At 39.1% G+C, this 27663-nt stretch overlaps 2 protein-coding genes across 2 annotated transcripts in view; one reads left to right on the forward strand and one right to left on the reverse strand.

The window, feature by feature from the left end:
• LOC111153232 (pseudopodium enriched atypical kinase 1) overlaps window positions 1-16051 on the reverse strand; it is a 300842-nt gene extending 284791 nt beyond the window's left edge. The window contains exon 1 of the mRNA XM_022512129.1: window positions 15961-16051. The gene's annotated coding sequence lies outside the window, so the exon portion shown is untranslated. The remainder of the gene's footprint in view (window positions 1-15960) is intronic.
• A 553-nt stretch (window positions 16052-16604) lies between these two features.
• LOC111153233 (high mobility group 20A) overlaps window positions 16605-27663 on the forward strand; it is a 74837-nt gene continuing 63778 nt past the window's right edge. Inside the window, exon 1 of the mRNA XM_022512134.1 lies at window positions 16605-16942. The gene's annotated coding sequence lies outside the window, so the exon portion shown is untranslated. The remainder of the gene's footprint in view (window positions 16943-27663) is intronic.

Here is a 27663-nt window from a genome sequence, read left to right on the forward strand (position 1 = left end):
AGTTTTATTTTCCTAGGGAGCCTTTGCTGATACGGGTTGGAATATTTAAGGGCTTAATAATAAAAATTATTCAGAATTAGATTACTGTAAGTTTTCATGAGATGAACGTCTTCTTTAACCAATTATCATTAGTATTTTCTAAGCTAAGAATGAGCAGATGCAAGTACATGAACTACAGAATTAAAGAAAAAGAACAAGATTTCAATCCTTTTCCCTTGTGTCTAAGCACAACAGCAAACAATGAAACTCAGAATGGAATAGAAATAAGCAGAGGATTTTTTGGGGGGGTGGGTAATAGAATCACTTTTTAAAAAATGCCTATCTAGCCTAGACATCAGGGAGAAAGAGCAAAGAAGGAAAGAAAAAAAAACAAGTTACCCCTTCTCTGCCTTTAATTGAGGCCCATCATTTCATTCATTCAGTACATCACTCAGTTTACATTTGGCCAAATGGTCTACACTGTCACTGCTCTGATCTCTTTCATTAATATGTACTATGTTTCTTTTTTATAACTTTATTTAAGTAATCTCTACACCCAACGGAGGGCTCAAACTCACAATCCTGAGATGAATAGCCACACGCTCTTCCAACTGAACCAGCCAGGCACCCTTGTACTATATTTCTTGATTTTAACAATTTTAACATTTACTGTCATGGGCAGAAAAATGGGGGGGGGGGGATCAAGCTTGATTTGATTATCTTTCTGTCACTAAATATCCAAAGATACCAAAGGTGTTGGAGGAAGGCAGAAGTGGGGGAATATAATACAACTACTCCTGAAGTATAATATTGAGTTAATGGTGCCCTAGCACACAGACAACATCCAACTGCTTCCTGAAGTTCCGCATTCCCAGGAAACAATGAGGCATACTGTCACGCTGTGCAGGCTGTTTTACATGAGGCTGCTTACTTCATTCATGAGATAAAGAGAAGCCACTTTATCAAAAAATATGCCCTAAAAAATGGGAAATATCCAAATTTTCAATTGCTACAGATGACTCAGTGAGTGGGTAGTTACAGAAACTCATAGCTGGTGCTAGAAAAAGCTCATGTTTTGATGAGGATCACTTTGAAATGCTGCTCTGGGTGCACATTACTGGTTCTTGCATTATAATTTTGTTTTACTTCCACACTAAGCATTTATGAAGTGCTGGATCCTTTCTGGAGGAAAAAGATGGAGTTTCTCCCACCGTTATATAAACAAGAAAGCCATTCTTACTAGGGGCATTTTCTGATTAACAGACAACAGTGTGGTAATTAAAATATTGCTAGTTTGCCTCTACAATTTTGACATCCAATAAGTACGTATTAGTGTCTCAGGCTGATTTTAAGCTAATAAAGATGGATTACAGTGAAAACAGTCCTAGCTCATATTAACAACAACAAAAAAATTATTAACTCTTTATGCTAAACAGGTCAAGATAAATTTAAGTGCTGGGGACACCTGAGTGGCTCAGTCATTATGCGTCTGCCTTCGGCTCAGGTCAAGATCCCAGGGTCCTGGGATCAAGCCCCACATTGGACTCCCTGCTCTGCAGAAGCCTGCTCTCCCTCTCCCACTCCCCCTCCTTATGTTCCCTCTCTCACCGTCTCGCTGTCAAATAAATAAAATCTTTATTTAAAAAAAAATATTTAAGTGCTAGACATCTTTTAAAACAAGATAATTATAACATATTTTAGAGATATACATATTTATAGACAAGATCTGGTGAATAAATAATAATGTTAAGTAAAAATACAATCACAACATGCAGTCCTATTTACTGAGTTTATGGGGAAATATTAACTATTACACTTCTCATATTCCCATCAAGAAATTAAAGAAGAAGAAACAGTACAAACCAAATAAACAAAATAACTTCCACTTGCAGCACTCTCAGTTTAGAAAGTTCTTTTACATATATTCAGACTTTGAATACAATATTTATTGGGTGCCAGTCTGTCAAACCCAATACTAAGTCCTGGGGACATAAAGATGAATATGACATGTCCCTTTAGTCTCCATTCATCCAATTTTATAATTTGGGATTTGATAATCATCTGATAATCAAAATCATATTAAGAAAAAAAGGCAGGATTATCTCCATCCTACAGAACAAAATAAAGCTTAGAGATACTAGGGAATTTTTCACATGATCACAAGCTAAATTAAAAGCAAAGCTTGGGGGCTCCTGGGTGGCTCAGTGGGTTAAAGCCTCTGCCTTTGGCTCAGGTCATGATCCCAGGGTCCTGGGATTGAGCCCCGCATCGGGTTTTCTGCTCCAGGGAGAACCTGCTTCCTCCTCTCTCTCCGCTTGCCTCTCTGCATACTTGTGATCTCTGTCAGATAAATAAATAAAATCTTAAAAAAAAAATAAAAGCAAAGCTTGTTCTTTATTCTTCTATTGTATATTATATATTCACTAACCTTAGGGATCATTCTGATCATGCCACATCTTTCTTATCATGCCACAAATTCATTTTAAAAAGAAAAGATTGATTTTAATTGCTACTGTTTCTTCAGAGTGACTATGTGGATCCTGATAAATGTGTGTGCATGTGTGTATATAATATATATATTTTGTATACGCATATGTAACATGTACATGTGCATACAGGTTTGTTACTCACTTCATAAAAGCACTCTCTACCAGGAAGGATACATTTGTCCTCAGGTCTTAAACCACGAAGTGTACTTGCAAACTCTTAGTTATCCTAAATCCTTGGAATATGGAATTGATCTTTTGACTATTCTGAGAATAGCCACAGGTACGTATGCACAGTAAACCTTTATGTGACTACAAATTTAACATTATTCTGTAACATGAAGGTCCATAAATACAGGAATATGTCATATTGAGGCAAAGTTTTAAGATTTCATTAGACACCAGAATGAATGCTCATCATCCTCAGTACAACTTGGCTTTATAGTTTTCTTCTCATACTAACCCACTCCAAAGTACTTGAAAAGTGCTATTTTGTTGTATTTTATGGGAGAAATTATATGCTCCAGGACTGTGCTAATATTAGTCACATGTGACTCCTGAGCACTCAAACTGTGGCCAGTTTGCATTGAGATGTGCTGTAAGTAGAAAATACACAACAGATTTTGAAGCCTTAGCAAGAAAAAAACCTGTAAAACATCTCAATTTATTATACTGAGTATATGTTACGATGGTATTTTAGTTATACTAAATAAAATGTATCATTAAAATTAATTTCACCTGCTTCTTTGTACTCTTAAAAATGTGGCTACAAGAGGGAGCCTGGGTGGCTCAGTGGGTTAAGCCGCTGCCTTTGGCTCAGGTCCTGATCTCAGGGTCCTGGGATAGAGGCCCGCATTGGGCTTTCTGCTCAGCAGGGAGCATGCTTCCCTCTCTCTCTCTCTCTCTCTGCCTGCCTCTCTACCTACTTGTGATCTCTCTCTGTCAAAAAAATAAAATCTTTAAAAATTAAAAAAAAAAAAAAACGTGGCTACTAGAAAATCTGAAATTACATTTGCGGCATGAATTATTATTTATCAAACAGCGCCAGTCCTGAACAGATATGCCTAAGAGATTTGAGATATATTCTTTGAGACTATCAAGGGCCTATTCTGTTATCATATCCTCTCTTATTGTCAGTTTTCTATCAAAAAGTGAGCATGGGGTGGTGAAGAAGTGAAATTTTTTTTAATGACATAGGAAAATGTCCATAATCTATTATCAGAAAAAAATCAGGTTATGAGATTATTAAAAAGTGGAGCTGCTTCGAACATGCATCAAATTATTCAAATTTAGTTTAACAATACGAAAAACAGAAAACTATCAATTCCTCTAAAAGCAAAGTATCTCCTATAAGTGAGCATGTGTCTGTCTCCTCAGCCAGTCTCAGCTCCTCCGTGTCTCTCACAGTATGACCGGCTTACTGCACTGGCTACAATCGACAAAGAAGCTGTATCTCTACCATACACAGCATGATGTCAATAAGGCATTCTGAAACATATATATACATGCAGAAAAATGGGGGAAAAGGCACCAAACTATCAGTACTGGTTAACTCTGGATGGTAGGATAGCAGATTTTCTCCTTTTTACTTATTCTCTACAATAAAAGTTAACTTTTTTCCCATCATAAAAGCTTATAATTTTTAAAGATGTGTAGTTTGGGGGTGCCCGGGTGGCTCAGTGGGTTAAGCCTCTGCCTTTGGCTCAGGTCATGATCTCAGGGTCCTGGGATCAAGCCCCAAATCGGGCTCTCTACTCAGCAGGGAGCCTGCTTCCCCTTCTCTCTTTGCCTGCCTCTCTGCCTACTTGCGATCTCTCTCTCTGTGTCAAATAAATAAATAAAATATTTAAAAAAAAAAAAAAGATGTATAATTTGATAGGTAATAAAGACTTGAAGCTAAAAGGACAAAGAGAATTAGAAGAAAGTCATTCCATACAGTACTCAGTCTCCTAGTCAGAATGCCAGTCCATGAAAATGCAGACCACACAGTCCTATAAAGGATAAGAGGGTTTTCATGCAGCTACAAAGCCCTATATTTGCCTTTTACAAAAGAATACAAAACACAACTTTTCTCAATGACAAGATTTTTGTTAGACTTTTGGAATATAAAACCGACAACAAAATTACAAGTTGCGTTTATCATAGAATTCAAATTTTATTTGCATATGTTTAATAAAAATATTTATGTGAAGTAAAATCTAAGTTAATAATAAAAGTTCAGATCCCTAAATTAGTAATTACTGTATTTATAAGTTCTTCTATGCTACTGATGGTGCAATTTGTATATTCTTTGATGCTGTCATTCCACAAGTTACATTTGTATATTAAGAAACAAAGCAGGGATGCCTGGGTGATTCCATGGGTTAAGCCTCTGCCTTTGGCTCAGTTCATGATCCTAGGGTCCTCTTGGTGGGGAGCCTGCTTCTCCTTCTGCCTGCTGCTCCCCTTGCTTGTGTGCTCGAGCTCTCTCTCGCTCTCGCTCTCTGACAAATAAATAGATAAAATGTTTAAAAAGAAACAAAGTAAACTTGTTCTTACACTGCATAGAAGAAAAAGGGTTATTTAACCACAGGATTCTCTTCTGGATATCTCATCACTCTTATACTAATTTCCTCACTGATTTTGGAAAACAATAACCTCTTTTAACTTCAGGACAAACAGCTGAATTAAGATCTGTCAGTCTAGCTGAAATATCCAGTTGTAAGGTTTAACATTGTGAATACAGCCAGTCCTTAATAGGTAAATGCTGAAAAATAGTCTGGGGATATTATTGCTAAAAGAATTTTCAAGTCAAGGAGAGAACTGGCATTAGGAAAATACTTTTTTTCTTGCTTCTCCAATGCCTTAAATCTTCTTTCACACTAACTCCCACAATTACTCCTACTTCATACCCAAATAAAATCTATAAAAACTGTTGCACACCTGGGAAGAAGACAGTTTCTCAGCCTTTGAAATATTCAATTGACTATTACAAAATATTGAAATGGTGTACCATGGCATCTCCCCTTGTAGTAACAAAAGTAACTGAATCTACTTTGAAAATTATGGGAGGGTGAGGGGTTAGATCCTAACTTTAAACAATGAAAATGCTCCTGTCATACAAAGAATTTATGAGAAAAATAGTTTTCCTGCTTCTCCACCATCAGTGGAACCAAAGAAGCTCAGGAAGGTAGAGATAGGAGAGTTAGAGGAAAACCTGCGGATTAACCTATAGATCCACTGGAAAGCTAAAATCTTTCATTAATTTTTAAGTGTAATATTTCTATCCTTTATTTATCAGCAAATACATGATATTTCCTATACCCCAAGCATTATTTTAAGCACTTTGTAAATATTATATCATTAGAAACCCTCTGACTTAGGTACTTTCATTATCCCCATTTCACAGATGAGAACCCTAAGGCATATAGAAATAAAATAACTTTCCCAAGATCACACAGCTAATAAGTGGCAGAGATGAGATTCAGTCCCATGTAGTCTAGGTCTAGAATCTATGTTCTTAATCCATAACGCAATGTTGAATGCTCAAAAAGCAATATGCTCTTGAAAGCCCATTTCTGGCTTATAGTTAAATATTTAACAAAAATCTGATAAACAAATTAAGAGGAAAAATATGGAGACAGCAAAAAGTAGAAAACCAATTATTCTTAGTTCCGACACATCACTGTGAATATATTAGTATACTTCCCATTAGTCTTTTTCTCTTTTTCACATGGGGCTTCCCCCCCTTAATTATCACGCAGCATACATAATTTTCTAGAAAATGAAAAACTTTAAGATACTAGCATCTCAGCATTTTTAGAGTAATGGTTCAAATTAAGTGAATAGTTATATCGAAACATTTATGTGTTTGCTATCCATACTTCACCTGACAATCTCATAAAGTAGAAATATTCATTTTACAAACGAGGAAAGTGAAGAATAGTCAAAAAACAAACTTAATGTCAAACACCTGGTATGTAGTTGCACCGGATTCAAATTCAAGCAGTTCGACTCCTGAGCTAGAAGAACTCTACTACTAGAGAGTAGGATTATGGGCCACCGAAAAACAGTGATCACATTTTTACAGTAGTAGTATTTGTCTGGCTTAGTCTAAAATGAGGATGTTACCATACAGATTTATTTTACTTTGCCCTAATTCTGACTTAGACAACTAAAGTTTTAGTATCCTAACTTTTCTTGACCAAGCCAACTCTTCACATCTTACTTTATGTCTTACTTCATGTCTTCAAGGATCTTAGGTACTTCCTTCACCCAAAATCGTTGTGAGTATTGTTATGTGCTAGGGACCCTGCTAACAAGACAAGTGACAGAGTCTCTTTCCACTCAGCATATGCTCAAGTTTCTCACAACAAATAAATACAACACACCCATATCCATAAGTGGATGACAGCTTTGCCAACCAGTTTGGTGGAATAACTGAGAATGGAATCCTGCAATTCTCTGCCCCCTATCCTATAAAACAGATAAATCCCTTATTTTCCTTACAATTCTTTAAGAGGGACTGAGAAATAATTATTCTATAAGTACTCTTTATCTGTCTCATAGGATACCTGTACTACCTCTTCTCAGCAGGCAATGAAAGCCTATCCATTTTTAGTACAAAGGAGATGAAATTAAAATATTTTACTAAAACCTCAGTTTACTAGGTTACAAGTTTAAATTACTTTAAAGTTCTATAAATGTATTTTGGGTATGACTTTAATACCAAATGATAAATGGGAATGTCAAAGATCATTTAAGAAGCAGTCAAAAAATAAACATGTTCACAGAAGAAGGGAAGCCCACTGCTGCTTTATTTTACATGGAAACACTTTATCTTAAGCAGTCCTGAGTTGAATCCCACTGATTATAAAAAGATGGCAAAGGGCAAAGGTTAAAAAGTGAGTTGCAGGGACGCCTGGGTGGCTCAGTTGATTAAGCAGCTGCCTTCGGCTCAGGTCATGATCCCAGCGTCCTGGGATCGAGTCCCACATCGGGTTCCTTGCTCCTCAGGGAACCTGCTTCTCCCTCTGCCTCTGCCTGCCATTCTGTCTGCCTGTGCTCACTCTCTCTCCCCTCTCTCTCTCTGACAAATAAATAAATAAAATCTTAAAAAAAAAAAAAAAGTGAGTTGCAGCAGTTCATTGAGTGGCTTAATTGACAGCCAACGACCATAGGTACAATTACCAACCCAAAACTTTATAATGGCAGAGCACTAAGAGCAGAAGCAACCTAAGAAACCAAGGTCAACACATGGAGGAGCTTCTACTTGTCAATAATTACTAGTTGTGGGCATGAAGCCCTGGCAAGTTCCCTGACTAACACAGGCTTGCGTTAATGTCGACCTGCAGCTGGCACACTTTCTGTTCCCTTCTTTTGTCCATGTCCTCTGACAATCTTCTCCAGAATGTCGTATCTGTACTATTATCCAGGACTTGCCTTCCACTGCTACTCTTTTTAAGTCTGTAATTTGTCTCGTCCTAGATTGTAAGTTTATGGAGGAAGGAAGCAAGGTTAACCCCCAAAACAGCTCAATGCCTTGAAAATAACAAGTGTTTATTAATGATGGATATGGAATCCACCCGGTAACTATACCCCCATCCTTAACATTCTGCAGAACTGCTCGTCCTCATCTCTCTGACTGTTATGTTCCAGGGGTCAGTCCTTGACCCTCTTCTCTATCAACATTCACTCTTCAGGCATCGATCTCATCTATATGGACAACTCGCATGTATCCAACCTGGACCACTCTCCTCTGAACTCCACATTCATTTGTTCAGCTGCTGACTTGATAATCCTATTAGCATATCTATTAGACATCTCAAACACTTAGCCAGTCTGGGATAGAATTCCTGAACTCTTCCCAGAAATCTGCTCTGCCCACAGTCTTCACATCTCCATCCTTCTGATTCTCAAGTCAAAAACCTTGGAGTCATCCTTGACCACTCTCTTTTCACATTCTATATCCAATCTATTAGAGCAAAGATAGTTGGATCCAAACACATCCAACTGGAATCACATAAGTATAAATGCAGGCCTACTTTTATACACAGAAATAAACGCAGGTATGTGTGGATACATAGATTAGTATACATACATATATTTCCTACCTCTCTGTCCACTGAATGTGCCCAGAAGCAGTGACATCAAGTAGCAACAAGCACACCTAGCATCCAGAGCTTGGCCTCAGAATACCATTCTCTGATAAAAGGAGCCACAGCTTCTTGAAAAAATGAGCCTAGGGCTATTGCAGGAAAAATACACAATGAGCCTGAAGCATCTACTAGTACCAGAGAATAGAGACATGTACATGTATACACATAAATAAAAGGTGTATGGCATAGGACAGAGTCAACCTAAAAGAGATCCCAATGACAAAAGTTGGATAATTTGGTCAATAAAATAAATAATGCTAGCACTGAACTATAACCCTAAGATTAAAATAAATATCCATGAACTGGCATTGATATAAATGATTAAGCAGATAGACAGAAAAACAGACGTGAAAGAACAAGTCTTCCTTACAGAAGAATTCCAATTAATAAATACAGAAAAAATTAGCAAAATAAAGAGGTACTTTTAGAACACAATAGCAATAATTATTATCAGTATGATCTACTGATGAATGCTAAAATTAGTGAGCAGAAACAGGATACTAGCAAAGCCTCAAAGTATCTCCCCCCCACAATATTTACCAATTACTATAGAGGTTTTAATACATGTCAAAATTCATTGATTCTCCTCCTCCGGGAAGTAGGTGTTTAATTCTTCCCCCGCTTAAGTGTAGGCTGGACTTAGCAACCTGCTTCTACTGAAGAGAGTAGGGAAAGGGAAAAATAACTTTCCAGTGGAGAAATTTACCAGAAAACATCTTAACAGAGTGATCACCAGCGATAAGTCATGTTGGTATCATTTATCTCTTATAAGGTATCTCCTATAAGAAGGGTGCTTCACTGCTATGGTATTCTTCTCCCCAAAATCCCTGACCCCATTCTAATGAGAAAACATCAGACAAACCCAAACCGAGGAACATCCTACAAAATACCTAACTAGTACTCTTTAAAAGTATCAAGGTCATAAGAGATAAGACCAAGAAGAGATAAAGGAGAAAAAAGAAAAGACCAAGAAGAGATAAAGGAGACCTGAAAACTAAAAGCAATGTAATATCTTAGTATAAATAATGGAATGGAGAAAAGACAGTAGTGGAAAAACTGGTAAAATACAAATAAAACCAGGAGTTCCACTTAAGTATTGTACAAATATTAATTTCTTAGCTTGAAAAATGTTATATAAGATGTTAACATAGGGGAAACAGTGAAGGATATATGGTAGTGGTTCTTATTAGGAGCAATTTTTGCCCCATAAGGGACATTGGGCAATGTCTGGAAACATTTTTGTTTGTTAGAACTGCAGATATGGTACTTGCATCTAGTGGATAAAGGACAGGGATGCTGGATAACATCCTACTGTACAGGGCAAACCCCCACCACAAAGGATTGTCTATTACAAAATGTCAATAATGGGAAGATTAAGAAACATAGTATAAGAAAACTCTCAGTACTATCTGTGCATCTCTTTTGTAAATCTAACAGATCCAATTACTTCTCAATTCCCTGATCCAAGACTATCTCTCAACTGAATTTTTTAGGAGAGTCTCCTAACAGGTCTTCTTGATTTTACTCTGTGCCTCCTTAGACTACTTTCAACTCAATGGCTCAGAGTGAAGTTTTGTTTTTGTTTTTTTGTTTTTTTTTAATTTTATTTATTTACTTGACAGATCACAAGTAGGCAGAGAAGCAGGCAGAGAGAGGAGGAAGCAGGCTCCTTGTTGAGCAGAGAACCCGATGCGGGGCTCGATCCCAGGACCCTGGGATCACGACCTGAGCTGAAGGCAGAGGCTTTAACCCACTGAGCCACCCAGGCGCCCTAAGAGTGAAGTTTTTTAAAGCATAAATCCAATCATGTCACTCCTTTGCTCAAAACCCTGTAATAGTTTCCAGTGCACAAAGTAAACATCCAAGTGCTTACAATGTGGCCTACAGGTTCTAGGAGATCTGGACCCAGTTATCTCTCTGACCTTACCACCTTCTCTGCTGTTCAGTCCACTGCAGGTACTCTGGCCAAGCATGTCTGCTTCAGGACCAATGTAAAACGTTGCTTCTACCTTGTATGCCCCTTACTTCTTTTAAGTCTTTGCTCACTTCTCACCAAGTCCTTCCCAGACACCCTCTTTAAAAGTGCACAGACTCTGTGGCATTCCTGTCCCACTTGCTTGCTTGATTTTTCTCTACAGCACTTATCTATCACCTTCTAATATAACAAGAACTCTCATTTATTTTGTTTAATGTCTGTCTTATTCTCTCTAGAATGTAAGATTCATGAGGGCAAGGATTTTGTGTTTGGTTTGCTACTGCAACCAGCACACCTAGAAACCATTTGTTAAATGAATGACACACCTCTGAAATCCTAAATTAAACATCCCAGTGTCTTTCAAAGACTTCTCATCACTATGACATTTTCTGTCTTATCTCCTTAAGAATATGATTTGGGGGTACCTGGCTGGCTCAGTTGATGGAGCATTTGACACTTGATCTTGGGGTTGTGACTTCAAGCCCTACACTGGGCCTAGAGTTTACTTAAAAAAATGAAAACTCTTGGGCGCCTGGATGGCTCAGTGGATTAAGCCTCTGCCTTCAGCTCAGGTCGTGATCCCAGGGTCCTGGGATCGAGCCCCGCATCGGGCTCTCTGCTGAGCAGGGAGCTTGCTTCCCCCCCACCCCCTCTGCCTGCCTCTCTGCCAACTTGTGATCTCTCTGTCAAATAAACAAAATTAAAAAAAAAAAAATGAAAACTCTTTTTAAAAGAAGAATATGATTTGGAGAAAAAAAGAATAAGCTTTGGATCATGGTTTCATCACTTGATAATGTATACCTCTGAACCGATTGGTTAACCTCTCTAATCCTGTTTCTTCATCTGATGGAGAATGGCAAAGGAAAAACTATAAGGTTAATAACACTTACATTGTAGAGTTAGTGTTAGAATTAGAAATAAGGTGGTAAAGTGTCTAGCATGTAGTAGGTACTCCATAAATAAAAGCTAACATCATTGCTCCCTCCTCACTAGCTCTTCAGCATCACAGTGACACCTATCTAGCCTTTCATGCCCTTCGTTTTCTCCTAACTGAATCATCCTTCCCAGGCTTCATGTTCCTGACCCAGCCTGGACTCCACAGTTCTTGGATTCAGTCACAATCTTCAATATCTTTTTTCAGTTCTCTGTTGAAAACACTGTATTAGCCCTGAATTAGCTAAGCTTCTGTTGTTCACTATTAACCCCCTAAATGCATTACAATGTAACTAGCTGCACTAGCAAAGGTTACAAATGACATTTTAATCACCACGTCTCAGAAATTTTCTTTAGTCCTTATCTTCTTTGGCCTTTTCATGGCAGGATACAGTGTTGACCACTCCTAGTCCTTGAAATACTCTCTCCTCCCTCAGCTTCTGAGACAAATCTCTCATAGTTTCCTTTTTTCATCTTTGGTCTGTCTGGCACAGATGGTTGACTTCTCTTCACTTGCCCCATACAGTAGCTCCCAACAGAAATGTGAAATCATCCTAAATTTTCAACCTTACTGAACTCCAAAACCTGATTATTTACCCTGTATTGTTGATAATACTCGATCTCTTATACATCCACCCTGCCCCTTTTATCCCTCATCCTTTCTCACCAGGAATGGCTTCCTAACCTGACATGCTTCCAGTTTTGCCCTTCTCTAATCCAGCATTCACTTCACTGTCAACAGGATAGGTCTAAGACACAAAACTGATTCCATCACAGCATTTTTCCTCCACTCAATCCTCACAGCCTTCAGGATAAAGTTAAAGCTCCTTAACTTGGCTGATAAGGCATTCAGTGATTTGGCCTCTTGCCACTTCACTAGTCCCTGTTTGAAAACTGTGCTGTCCACCTGTAGCTTCTGATTACTTGAATGTGACTTGTCTAAATTGAGATGTGCTTTAAATTTAAAATACATACCAGACTCTGAAGACTTAGTATGAAGAGGAGAATGTCAAATATTTCAATACTTTCAAAATATTGATTATATGTTGAATGATAATATTTTAGCTATATCAGGTTAAATAATCTGCTATTAAAATGAATTTCAGGGGCACCTGGGTGGCTCAGTGGGTTAAGCCTCTGCCTTTGGCTCAGGTCATGATCCCGGGGTCCTGGGATTGGGGAGCCTGCTTCCCCCCTCTCTGTCTCTGCCTGCCTCTCTGCCTACTTGTGACCTCTGTCAAATAAATAAATAAAATCTTAAAAAAATGAATTTCACTTTTTTTAACTGCATCTACTAGAAAATTCACACATGTATATGACATATTTGTGGCTCACATTATATTTTTATAGGACAGAGCTAGTCTAAAATGTTCTTTCCCATATATTGAGGTGATAGGGTTAAGGGAAGGGGGAGGCCAGATGGGTTAAGGAGCAAAATAAACTGTTCTTTTATCAAAATAAATAAGTAAAAATAAAACATCCTCTCCCTTTTTCTGCATGTAGTTAAGTCCTACTCTTGAAGATTAGCTCGGGTAACCCACAAGGATGTATTTCAGGACTCCCCCTCCCCAACTACCTCAAGTCTGAGTCAGCTACTCCCACCTACCCCACCCCAATTCTCAGACAGGTGGTGCTTCTACCCATAGGAATCTACTTACACCTGTGTCATAGATCACAGCACATTGTTAATTATCAGTTATCAACTATCTTCTCCTCCTCAACTGTACACTGCTTGCAAGAAGGAACATCATTCTACATTACACTCAGGGCCTACCAAGCCTACCACTTAAAAGGCAATCAAAACATTTGTCAAATAAATATGAACTATCTTTCCTGGCCTGAAAGTTCCTAGAATTTCTAGTTCTACAAGGAAAACAAAACATCAGTGAAAGAAGGTACCTATAGACTTTCCAAGGAGCTCTAGTAATGAAAGGACTGTGGTGGTGGTGAGGACTTGGAATTACAGAGAGAACAGCAAGGAGAAAGCAAAGCTCATCACACACATCTGCCTCTTACAGTAAAACAGGGATTTGCAGCAGTGATATGGAATCCTGAACTCACTCTTGGCATGCCAGGGTCCACAGTCTGGTTCCTAAATTACTTAAACAACCCAACCAACAAAAGAGTATGATTTGGCAGGTTTCAACATAAACAGCTAGAGCCCAGCACCTGTTCCACTTAAACAGCACATCATTACAGTTAAAAACAACAACAAATCTCTCTCATGAAGCAAATGCTAATCTCATGATGCTTCACCATGGAGCAATTTAGAAGAGTTATTATATGAAATGTGCCAAAGCATGAATTTATGGCTGATGCTTATTTGGCAAATACGGTTGGCACGGTTAGATGTTGCAAAACATGTATGCAAATAAGCAAATAAAAGTTTTTAAGCTCTCAGACTTAAATATTTACATTACCATAAATGTACAAAGATAAATGTTTATATGAGTACACATATAATGCATTCCAGGAACACATTTTTTAATGTGACTGTCAGAAACAGTTATGAAGTGGCATTATTTCTTTATGGGCCTCAGGGCAGACTCTTAAAAATGAATTCTGACAGAATGTTAATGGGGTACAAACATTAGCAAGGAAGTTTCTCTGTACTATCACTGGGTAAAAGGAATACTCATAACACCATAACAGTTCAAAGCAATCTTATCTTTTCCTTTCGCCAAAATATTTTCTTCCCATCCTGGAACCCAGCCAAACATAAATATCAGCCCCTAAAAGGGAGATAAAGGATAGAAAGGAGGACCACACATCACAAAGCCTCAAAGAAAATAATTTGACATTTTTTTCCCACATAATATGATCAAGTTAGAGTCTCCAAAATAAAGACATGATAAAATATTTCCCCCTCTGACAGCTATGGAAAGATGTTTGTTTTTTCACATAGTTTTTGAGTTGGTCATAGCCAAAACTCACTAGGAATGGTATGAATTCTGCTTCCATTGTTAACTATTAATCTCTGGGCCAAAGCTATAACTCCCATCTTCGAAGCCACAAAAATGTACCATACCTGCCATCCATACCTGCCATTATAGCTTACTAAAAGAGTCACGGAAGAGAAGAAGTGACAGGCACTTCAGAAAGTAATTAAGGTAGTCAATGAATTGAGCTATCTGGAAAAGCTCCGAGATTACAGGAGAGGCCATCATGAAGCAACTATCCAAGACTTCTCATGGAAAGTTTTACCCCTGTGCATAATTCACGTTTTTCACTTCCACACTATAGAGAGCAATATGGGTTCTCCCACTACACACATTCCTACATTATTTCATTTATCAGGATAAAAAGACGCTGTGGCTGAACGAAAAATCAGTACACAGGCCCCAAAACAGAATCCTGGTGGCAAACACGATTCAGGTGAAAAGCTGTTGACATACATCATCCAATGACCTAAAAATAGCCTTTTATGTAAGTCTCCAAATACTTAATTCAACGCCTAATCTTACCACATTTAACAGAGGCAGAAGAAAAATGTATTAGGTTTTCTATAGCAAAGCCAATAAAGATGAAATCATAGTTTTCTTTCAACTCGTCACTATCCCCTCAACGCCAGCCTTCTAATAACTCCATTCCACAGCTCTCAAATTCCTAAACTTGGATCTTGGGGGGGTGGCGGGGGGGAACGGATAGCGAAAAAGTACCATTTAAAGGTGGGAAATCTCCTTCCTGTTGCTCTCAGCAGTCTTTAACATTGTCAAAGGTCGAAAAACGAAATCAAATTCTCAGACCGATGGTGCAGAGACAGTGAGGCGGAGGGATGGGGGTTCAGACTGCTAGTCCTCAACGCGGGAGGTAAGAAAAGTAGCAAGAACGGATGAGTCAAAGGGCAAAGGAGAAACAAACTGACCAACCGAACCACTGAAAATTCCCAAACAACCCAGCAAACCAGCACGTTAGGGGCCTCACAAACCGCAGGGCCAAGGGAGTGGGCAAAGAGCCCCCGGGTTTCGTCCCGGCGCGGCGGGCGAACCTGCGCCGGATCCGCCCGGGTTTGGAGCAGGATGACCGTGTAGACTTAGCAAAGAGAGAGAGAAGCCCTTCCTGCCCCAGTCTCCCCGCATCCAGCTCTTTACAGGCTTCACTTTCCCCAGCAGCCTCCCAGCCGCGCCCGGGGGCGTCCCTCTTCTCCAGGTCCCAACTTTCCCTCCTCTGGGGGGCGCCGAGCTACCGGGGCCGCCGCCGCCGGCGCGGTAGGGGGCGGGGGCGGCGGCGGCGAGCCCCGGGGGCAACGGGGCTCGGGGGTGGCCGCAGAGCCCGCGCCAGGAGGGACACACCGGCCGCCTGGGCCCCCGCGGCGGCGCCACTCGACCCCGAGCCGCCCCGCCCGGATTCCCCCGGGTCAGCGCCCTCACCCCAGGACGACCGTGGTCCCACAAATCGGCGCCGGAGGAGAAGGGAACCAAGGGGACGCGGGGAGCCCTGCCCCCGTTACCTGAAAGGCGCACATGCCGCTGTGGTGACCACCATCGCCCGCCGTCCCGTCCCCTTCCTGGTGACCGCGGCCGCCTCCACCGAGCAACTGACACTAACAAGTAACTAACTACTCGCCGCCGCCGAGTCTGCCGCGCGCTCCCGGCCGCCCGCCGCCCGCCCAGCCCACCAGCCTGCCAGCCTCCTCCCAGCCCAGCGCGCCACCCCTCCGCGCGCACACTCGCCGCCGCGCTCCCTAGGGGAGAGCACGCGCGCGCGCACGAGGCCTCGGCCGTCGGCCCCTCTCACCAGCCTCACTTCGGCCCCGCGGGAGGAGTCACCGTGACGCCCCTCCTCTCGAGTTCCTACCTCCAGAGGATGAGCCTATGAGGGCACCTGACTGGTGACGGGGGCGTGGCCAAAGGAAGAGGGCAGGACGAGCAGGACCCTAGGCCAAAGTGAAGGGAAATTTTGGTTCCATTAAGTTCCAGAGGAAAAGGGCAACAGAGTATTGACCCTTTTGGTGCCGAAGTCCCCTGGTCAGCCTGCCCTCGAATACAAAACATGTGTTTCCAAGGATTCCAGTATATAGCAATTACCGATTCCTTTCTGCAGGCCTTAGCAATTTAAAAAACTACATCTCCCAGAAACCTCCGCGAAAGTAAGACTCACCTTGCGTAATCACGTAGTCCTTCGCCGCATTTGAACAAAATAATCCCTTCGTTTTTCTGAAGGTGTGGGGAATAATATTCCATTTTTCTCCCCACCGGAACAATTTTAAATGTTACTGCGCTAAGAAAAGTTACCTATGGGAAGATGGTTAAGCGACTAGGTAAAGGGAAAGAAAATATGTCAAAATAAAGTGCTGCGGATGAATTTTTTTCCATGCTGTGAGGCGACGGAGTGAGAAGAGTGAAGGCGATTGAGAGGGGCTCAGGGAATTGTCCTCTGTGCAAGGGACTTTCTATAGGCCTCAGGCCCCTGCCTGCCCCTATCGTCAGCAGGTCAGTAAGCACGGCGAGCTTCGGGGTGGCCACAGTGGAGATGCCCTTCACCCCCTTGAGGATCATCTCTCTTTTGCTGTTGTTACTGGTTTGTCTCGGTTTGAGGCCGACTGAATGGGGGCGCTTCACTTCCGGTTGGGGGAAGGGAGGAAGGCCGTCCAAGGGGAGGGGGAAGACAGAACTCATTTCCTGTGGGGGTAGGGTGATGGTTTGGGGGTGTCCGACCCACTTTCATTGCCGGCGAAGGCTTGAAAAGGTGATACTTGGTGCCATTTGCATAGACGGTCTCTTAAAGTTTTAGGATTGTGTTTTATGTGAAAAGTTAGGTTATTCCACAAAGTTGTGCTAATCACCAGCCTCCAGTCAGAATTTTTGAGTTTTATTTCCACGTGTAAGATGGAAAATTTCCTCCCTCCGGTTGTTTAATGCGTTCATCACAGTATTCGAAGACCCTCGTTAAAACTACTCCGCTCTACAAGACATACTTTGTTGTGTAATTAATGGATTCTCCACCTCTGCTCCCCTACTCAAGTCCAACCTTGATTGAGTGAGGTATAGTGGTGTGTTCTGTCTTGGCATGCCACCGGAACTCTGTAGGTGCTCTTTTAAGGAGGTGGTTTCTTATAGGACTCAGTGTTTTGAGGCATTTTCACCTTATGAGAGTGGAAGTATTGTACTGAAGTACTAAAATACTTGGTATTACCTTAACTGGTACGATTAGGGTCTTAAATTCTTAGACCTGTTGATTTGAGGCTACAGCTTTTGCCCTGTACCTGAAAAAAACTTCCCCTAACCTTAAAAATTCTTACAGGTAACTTTCATGTAGCACTTGTGAGAGTTGTGCGCTGGTATATTTTTCCCCTTTGTAATTTAATTTCAGCACCGATTAAAAACTGGTGTCTGCTCTTTGTGTTTTCAAACCATGGTGCAAGTATCATGATACTAAGCTAGATTTTAAGCATGCAGGACATTTGGCTCACAGAGGACAAAAGGTGAATAAAACAGAACTTTTTATTTTTCCTATGTTCTCAATGCTTTATAAGAAACGATATGTAAAGTAATAAATACTCAACAATTTAGATTTCTTGGCTTCTCTTTTCAGATATCACTGTGTGTGTGGGTGTGGGGTGTGTGTACTGAAAGAATCAATCTGGAGCCTATGAAATCTCAACTTTAGTGATTTTAGAATACCAAGTGAACTGTAATGTCTTTAAAGGATTTTTAAAAGAATAAGTCCTGTGTATTTTTTCCTTTGGGTTTTGTTACCTACTCTATCCTCAGAATTTGCAGTTGTTTTAATTCTAGTTCTTTTATTTATTTATTTTTTTAAAGATTTTATTTGTTTGTTTGACAGAGAGAGATTACAAGTAGGCAGAGAGGCAGACAGAGAAGCAGGCAGAGAGAGAGGAGGAAGCAGGCTCCCTGCTGATCAGAGATCCTGATGCCGGACTCTATCCCAGGACACTGAGATCATGACCTGAGCCGAAGGCAGAGGCTTAACCCACTGAACCACCCAGGTGCCCTAATTCTAGTTCTTTTAAGAAGTTATTTCACTTAGAGTTTATTACAAAATGTTTTAAACCAAATATTACAATAAGGAAAAAATATGTGTTTTAACCTTCTGTAACATTAAAAAAAAAAAAACCTAAGACCCTAAAATCAGTGAGTTATCTTTTGAAAGACTACAAAACTGCAATAACTGAAAAAGCAGGACGTGATAATGTCTATGTTATAATTAATTGAAGGTTAAGGACATGTAGACTGCTGCAAGCAAGTATTAATTAATTGATTAGAAAGAAAATGCTCACTGTCTTTCATATTAATACAATACAGAAGAAAATATATGATCACCCTGACAAATTATAGTATTAGGAATTATTGAAGTAAGCAAATTTTGTGGAACTAAATGAAAAAGATAGAGAAAATTTAGTTAAAATATTGATTGAGATACATAGTACTGCCTTTAGGAAACAGGAGATCAAAGGAGTTTTTTTCTATTGGGTCTTTATGATATTCCGTGGAAGAATTGCAGTATAACAGAAATAAGAAAAATTTGTGCAGCTGAAGGACTTGAGCAGCTTGAAGAACTGTCTGTTCTGAAGAAAGTAATATATACAGCACATATCTGAAAGAAGACGTTTTGTGATAAGTGGTAGTTATTCATTGGTTCCATCAAAGAAGAAATATTAGAAAAGCTTGTGAAAAACAGAGGGAAAAGTCTATGGAACCTGATTTTATTCTCCTTAAATCTTTAAGTGTCTCTTTAGGAAGGATTGCTATATTCCAAAGACTTTTTTTTTTCCTTCTGTGCTCTTTGTTGCAGCTTTTTTTGTGTTTTAATAGAAACATAGTATCAAAATTAGAAAAATAAAGACTTATGGAAGTGTACTCTGCTACTTCTTTGAGTTAATGATTTTGACATTTTTCATTCCATTGCTTGCAATCTATAAGAAAGAAATTGTTGGTACTTTTAGGGTACTCAGATTAGATAGCCATTTTCTTTTCCAAAAACAGCCCCTGGATATATTGCTCACAGAAGTTTAAAACATTAAAATAATAGGTCAAAACTCTGGATTCCATTTCATTGAATCTGATTATCCACAGAGTCCTAGGTGTTGTATAAAGTGCAAAAGTGTCTTTTAATTTCTCTTGTCCACCTTTCATTGTAAAATCATGCTAATGTTTTACAACTATTGCTTTTTTTGTATGTTTGTTTTGGTAGTTTGTTTTTTACCCTGGGGTTGAATGTTAAAGAGAGTACCCTAACAACTTCATTTTTAAGCTTACTACTCTGCTATCTTTATCTCTATTCCTTTTTTTTTTCTTTTAATATTTTATTTATTTATTTGACACAGAGAGATCACAAGTAGGCAGAGAGGCAGGCAGAGAGAGAGGCGGAAGAGGCTCCCTGCCGAGCAGAGAGCCCAATGCGGGACTCCATCCCAGGACCCTGAGATCATGACCTGAGCCAAAAGCAGAGGCTTAACCCACTGAGCCACCCAGGAGCCCCATCTCTATTTCAAGAGTATTCTAATGAGAATACCCCTTACATGACTTTACATTATGTCAGCAGAAGTTTATTGAATGCTTACTGTGAGATGGACTCTGTTCTAGGGACTTGTGATGTATCAGTGAGTACAGACAAATAATGCTATTCTCGTGGAATTTACTCTCTTAGTCTCCATATGAAAAGTAGACCCTTGCTCCCTTGGTATGCCGAAATAAGATCTATCATATAATCATTGTTCGTATTGGATTGAGTAGCAGCCCTAAACTTCATCTCTCTTTATCTTGATTTCTAAACCATTCTAAAACCAGTTTTGAATATTTCAGCCTGATTTTTCTCTAGGCCATTAAATCCCCTCTGTTAAATGTTTAGTCCTTTTCATTGATGCATGCATCATAAACTTACCATTCTGGCCTCCTTTATATAGTAAAAACAAATAAAAGTGAACAGTAGAGAAAATAGAGGACCAGTGAGGCCTGGTTTCAAAACTGATGTTCACCTTTTACTAGCTGAGCTTACTATCTTGGTTACCTTGAGCAATTTATTTAACCTCTCTGAGCTTCAGTTGCCATAAACCTAAATAGGGTTGTTTGGTCCATCGAAAATATTCTGAGTAAATCACCTGGCACAATGCCTGGTGGTAGGAGCTTAATGAATGCAATTATTTTATTCCCAGTCTTGTTTCTGCTCTTTTGGCCATTAAGATTTGCCTACAAGTGTGTTTTAAGCCTTAGATGTCCCCAAAAGTATGTAGATGCAGTGCCAGGATTATTGAAATTATACCTTCTCCCATCAATGTGCTTGGCTATTAAGATTTTATTTTTTATCCCTTGTTGGAAGGAGAGATCTCTAATATCCATGACCACTTTAGAAAATATATATAATAGAAAAGTTTCAAGAAAAGATTAAGGAGGACACCAAAGTAATTTGAATTGTTATAGAAAGACTTTCAAATGCTTCTTCTAAACCTATTTAAATACTAAGCCTAACATTCAAGAGCCTTCACTCATTACCCATCTACACATTCCTAACTGGACTGGTCTCTGAAAAAAATTCTGTACTATACCCAGCCTTTCGATCTTTGTTCTTGCTATCCTCTGCCTTAAAAACGTTCTCTTTTCCTAGGACTCCCTATCTATCAAAATGCCATCATCTTGGAGGCCCTACCACCTTTAACTTCAGGATGTATTTTTTGATCCTTCAGGATCAAAAAGGATCCTTCTCACTCCACTCTTTCAAGCATATATGCTCTGACCATTGACTCTCCAGAGCCTTTTGTACTTGCCTTATGGCATTTAGCATCCAGAGCTGCTGGGGCTGTTTGCTTTTTATCGTTGTTATTTCTGTATGTAGAGCTTATGTACCGCCATAAAAGGCTGCAGACCATATCTTATTCCCGTGTCTGCTGAAATACCTGAAACAATGCTATTCATATCATGAGTATTCAGTGGATTGGGGGTATGATGGTACTTACTAACTTTTGTGCACTGTTTGTACCCAACATTAAGCACAGTGACCAGTGTACAACTCAAATGTCTGCCAAATGAAGGAATGAATGAGTCCTCATTTTCACATTTGTGAGCACCTCAGGGTGTCATTGTATCAGTAAGCATATATTTAAAAAGTACTGTATGATCAAAACTGTGAGAGTTGATCCCTGTCCTCAATTTAATTGGAAAGAAGTAAGTTGCAGTTAACGTGTAGACTCAGAAGACTTCAGGTGTTGGAGTGAAGGTGGGATGGAGAGGTCAGTATAGAGTTGTTTGCATTGTGAAAGATAACCCAAGCTATCTGAACTCAGAAAAAATAGATTTGGATATCAAGAGGTACTTAACGTGCATTTCCACTCATAGTTTGCATACCCAAGAGATTGAAAATACAGGGATGCCTGGGTAGGTGGTTAAGCATCTGCGTTCTGCTCAGATCATGATCCCAGGGTTCTGGGATCGAGCCCCACATTGGGCTCCCCACACAGCGAGGAGCCTGCTTCTCCCTCTGCCTCCTGCTTCCCCTACTTGTACTCTCTTTCCATCAAATAAATAAACTTAAATATATATTTTTTTCACACAAAAACTCTTATGCAGATGTTCATAACAGCATTGCTCATAAGTCAAAAAATAGAAACAAATTCAAATGTTCATCAGTTGATGAATGAATAAACAAAGTGTAGTATAGCCATGCAAAGAAATATTATTCATCAATAAAAAAGAATGAAGTAGTGATACATACTATAGTATGGATGAACCTCAAAAATATTACACTCAAATGAAAGAAGCCAGACACAGAAAGCCACATTATGTATGATTCCATTTATATGAGATGTCCATAGAGATGGAAAGTATATTAGAGGTTGCCAGAGATGGGAGATGGGGAGTGACTGCTAATCTTCTGGGGGTAACAAAAATGTTCTGGAATTAGATAATGGTGACGGTTGTACAATCTTGATGCTAAAATACCTTGTATACTAGCATACTAAAAAACACTGAAATTGTACGCTAAAGAAGTACGTGAATTATATCTTTAAAAAAGGAGATACTTAGACTTGAAGAATTTGTATTTTGGATGGAACTAGAAGAAAGCAAGAGTATGGAAGCAAGGAGGTAGTAATAGAGGGAACTATAAGTGGCTAGGTACAAGACTAGAGATATGGGGAGGATCGGGTGAGGATGGGTATGAAGGTTTCTGGCTATCTTTTGTCTTAATGAAGCAGGCAGTAAGCAGTTGGTTAGACTAGAAAGGTGTTGAGAAAGGCATCCTAGGATTTTGAAGGAAACGTCAGACTTGATTTGGTCAAGGATGTGGTGTAACTTGATTTGCTTGTGAAGGTAAACTGAATTTAGAGGGTGAAAGTATCAAAAGGTAAGGGGGTCTGATAGCAATCAACAATGAAGTTAATGGAAGAAGGTTGGAGAACAAAGACTAGATAAAGACACAAGAATTTGATCCTAAAACTATCCTGCAATGATGAAAATAGAAAAATTTTTAAATGAGAAGGAACGAAGGGCAGTCATCTGAAGAGGTCAGTGCAAATAAAGGTATTCATTTGAAGAAATATGTGAGTACCTTTTGTTTGCCAGCTATTATCCTTATTTGAATTAATGTCTTAGGGTAAAGTCTTATGAGTGGGATTATTGGTTCTAAGAGTATGAGCATTTTATAGTTCTCAATATAATACTATATTATTTCTCTGAAAGGTTGTACTAATTTTTGATGCAACCAGCAATGTAAGTGTATTGTTTTCCCCATAATTTCACCAGCAAGTTTTTGGCTAATCGAGTAGATATAAATTGTTCTTCATTTTGGCTGCTGCTGTTAATATACCATTTTCTATACCTTGGAATTGGCATCAATTGGAGCATGAAAGATTCAAAGCCTTTATATTTGCTCCCCCATCTAGAATGGATTCTTTAAAAGATAATGGATTTTTTAGGACCCTAGCAATCAAACCAGTCTCCAATTTGAATCAGCTTAAAAACTACTTTATTCAATGGCACTCTCCTTATTTTCTAAATGATACTCACATTCAAACCACAGTTAGCCGTAATTCCAAATACTATTTGACTAACTTAATTCTAAAATTAGGTGTTGTCGGTATTCACTAACTTCATTTTACATATGAAAAAATTGAGACTTAGAGAGCTTAAGGTCACTTGCCCAAAATCTCTTAACCACTAAGTGATAGAGACAGGATTCAAATGCCTCTTAGGCAAGTTATCATTCTCATACTCTATGATCCTTCAGTATCACTACTAAAATTTTCTAGGGGCTTACATTTTTTTCCTTGGGGAGGCTACAGTGCAAAGACAAAGAGAAGAAGGTCTCTCTTTTTGCCCACATTTTCAGTGCTCTTTCTGTTTCTCCCTAATATGCAGTTACATACTGTCCCAAAATTTACAGTGGGAGCAAAGGAGAAAGAGAGAAAAAGGAAAGCGGTGGTAGAAAAGCAACTGCTTTTGAGTATATACATTGAGATTCATCTGATGGTAGGAACAGACAAATGGCCCTAAGATTGTCCCACAAAGTAGCTTTTAAAATAATAACTTCAAATCTCTCCTGGTAACAAGGTTAATATTAATAAGAGATTCAAATAAAAAAAGATATTCAAATCATGGTAGGCATTAACAAAAGAAGAGATGCTTTCGCTTTCATTCAAGTATAGTATGCTCACTAAGCATATTTAAGATTAGGAATATTAAACAAGAGATGCCATGTTCCAATACTGGTTTTTAGTCATATAAAATATAATCCCAATATATAGGTAAGGCAGTTAAGGCCCAAAATTAGGCACCAAGCAGATGACACTGGGGATGCTAGAACGTAGGCCTCCTTCCCAGTACATTTTACTAAATTAACTGAACTAAAAGAAAACAATAACGTATGGTTATTTTGTAATTTATATGTATAAATTTTTACAATTTAATATGTTATCCTCAAGAGAGATCATTTCTCTGCGTATCTTAACAAACAACAATAATAGAGATCCACACACCAGATTACTAAATGTTAGAATGTTAAGTTAGAATAAGTGATACTGAAGATTAGGTTAAATAATCTATCTGTAAATTATACCTAAGTAGTATTTCTCTGTATCCAACATTGCATTGATGAGGATGGGAAAAACACAGCTTTCGAAAACTTACCATAGAAACATTATTCATAAAAGATTATGATATACATGTATATGTATTTGTATTGAAGCTTTTGAATTTTCAACACAGCCCAGTTCTCTTTCCATTCCTACTCCTTCAAGTGCAACTAAATGCCCCTCCTTCGCAAGAATTAGTATCCAGATACTCGACTTTTTTCTTTCTTAGCCTCAGAATGTATCTCTTTCTCCTCTTTCCCATCTCCACATTTCTTTCATTCCTGTACTCCATAGCTTTAATTCCTATTCTTCTGACACAAACCTTTCATTTTTGTTGCTGATGGTATCACAAGTACTACAACTCTTTGGGGGAACAACATAACAATATAGCTGTTATATCAGCAATAATAAAGTGCTCACAGTCTTGAGCCAGTAATTGACTGATAGGATTTTATTCTGAGAAAATACTTCAAATGAAGAAAGTAGTTAAAGGCACAAAGTGTTAATAGTACTGATATCTATACTAAAATCTAAAAGTCTAAAAGACTAAAGTCTAAAAAAATGGAAACCTTCTAAATATCCAACAATAAAGTAATGGTTAAGCAAATTATGACCTCCCCATTCAGTAGGCTATTAGACATTTTTCATAAAAATTTCTTTTAAGATACATAGATGTTTTAAGAATGTTTTTTCAAAAATGAAAAGGAAAAAATAAATAGGAGAGGAAAACTGATGTGATTAGTGTATATTTCTGAAGCATTTGTATTTCCTGTATAATAACTGACATTTATTGAGCATTTGACTGGAATCAGACATGATACAAAAGCAGTATTATAGAAGTAGTGTTGAGTAGTTAGTAGGGAAAGTGCTCTGGAGTCAAATCTTGGCTCCATCACCTACTACTATGTGACCTTGGAAAGGAAATGGGAGAGAATAACCATATCTCCATTAAATTATTAAATCCACATAAAGTGCCTGTCACATAGCAAGCCCTCATTAAGTGTTTTTGTTACTAGATCTTTTACAAACGTATTTCTTTTAATCTTCACGTCCTTATAACTTTATAAGATAGTATTCATTTTACATAAAAGAAAGTTGAAACTCAGAATGTTTAAAAATGTTGGTTAAGTAATTTGCCAAAGTCACACAGCTAATAAGCAGTAGAGATTGAGAGATTGAGAATCTTGCTATGACTTCCACTTCGGGCTGTGAAGGACTGGGTTGCTGCAGACTGATGCTTTTGCTGCGAACAACACGAAAAGGCAGATATCATACCAAAAAAAGAAAAGGAAAGAATGGTGGCATCAGAGACCTACTGGAGTAGCCAAGACTTCAGAAACCAAAATTATGGAGTCCAGGCTACTTCAAAAAAGTAGGCTTATTCTCTATCCTTCTCTTTTCCCTTCTAGAAATTTGCTTAATTCATGGTACAAGAGAAGAAATTATGAAATCTAACAGAATTTCTGCCAGAAGCAGAGGAGCCAGTTTAGGGCTGGTACACAAAAATTGGAATTTAGAGATCCCCAGGTGGCCAGGACCGAGGAGCCAAAATCCTCGGAGAAAAGGTTAGGCGCCAAGAAACGATTTTTTAAATTTATTTTTCCCTTAGGGTATTTGCTACACAGAGTCAAAGGCTAAGAAGCTAAACAGAAAACCCCTGAAAAACAGAGTGAAATTTTTGTCTCTCTCATGATGTTAAGAAGCAAAAGTTAAAATTCTGGTCCCTCCAAGGAGGAAGGACCTATAAACATCCCAGACTGTCAAATAGGATTCCCTTTTAAAGGACTTCAAAGTGGAGGCAAACTACAGTTAGAAAGAGAGCCTTCTGAAAATCGACACCTAACCTCAAATCAGCTCAGTTTCTGATTAAAATAAGATGATCTGGGGGCGCCTGGGTGGCTCAGTTGGTTGAGCAACTGCCTTCGGCTCAGGTCATGATCCCGGACTTCCGGGATCGAGTCCCGCATCGGGCTCCCAGCTCCTTGGGGAGTCTGCTTCTCCCTCTGACCTTCTCCTCTCTCATGCTCTCTCTCACTCATTCTCCCTCAAATAAATAAATAAAATCTTTTAAAAAAAAAAGAAAAAAGTCAAAAATCAGTGATTTAAATATGTATCTCAAGAAGTTAGGAAAAGAACAGCAAATTAAAGTAAGTAGAAAAAAGGAAATTACAAAAAGTAGAAATTGGGCGCTTGGGTGGCTCAGTGGGTTAAAGCCTCTGCCTTCAGCTCAGGTCGTGATCCCAGGGTCCTGGGATCGAGCCCCACATCGGGCTCTTTGCTCAGTGGGGACCCTGCTTCCTCCTCTCTCTCTCTCTGCCTGCCTCTCTACTTACTTGTGATCTGTCTGTCACATAAATAAATAAAATCTTTAAAAAATAAATAAATAAAAAGTAGAAATTAATTAAATAGAAAACAAAAATGCAATAGAAAATATCAACAAAGCCAAAAGTTCATTCTGTGAAGAAGGTACTTAGACCTCTAGCAATAGTGATCAAGAAAAACAGAGAGGAGGGGCACCTGGGTGGCTCAGTGGGTTAAAGCCTCTGCCTTCGGCTCAGGTCATGATCCCAGGGTCCTGGGATCAAGCCCCGCATCAGGCTCTCTGCTCCTCGGGGAGCCTGCTTCCCCTTCTCTCTCTGCCTGCCTCTCTGCCTACTTGTGATCTCTGTCTGTCAAGTAAATAAATAAAATCTTAAAAAAAAAAAAAAGAAAGAAAAACAAGAGAGGAGCACCTGGGTGTCTCAGTCAATTAAACATCTGCCTTTGGCTCAGGCCGTGATCTCAGGGTCCTGGGATTGAACCCTGCTGTGGGGCTCCCTGCTCAGCTGGGAGCCTGCTTCTCCTCCCTTTGCCGCTCCCCCTGTTTGTGCTCTTGCTTGCACTCTCTCACCCTCTCTCTCTCAAATGAATAAATTCTTTAGAAAAGAAAAAAAAAAGAACACAATATTAGGAATGGAGAGAAGACATTTCTCTGCAGATTCTACACATGTTAAAATGGTGAGATACTATGAATGATTCCATGCAAGCAAATTTTAAATTTCAGGTGGAATGGTTAAACATACTTTACCAAAATTGGCACATGGAGAAACAGAATATCTGAATATTGCTTTTACCTGTTAAAGACACTGA

The sequence above is a fragment of the Enhydra lutris genome, unplaced genomic scaffold (assembly GCF_002288905.1).
Source record: "Enhydra lutris kenyoni isolate GAN:26980312 unplaced genomic scaffold, ASM228890v2 scaffoldscaffold31, whole genome shotgun sequence".
NCBI classification, from domain to species: domain Eukaryota; kingdom Metazoa; phylum Chordata; class Mammalia; order Carnivora; family Mustelidae; genus Enhydra; species Enhydra lutris.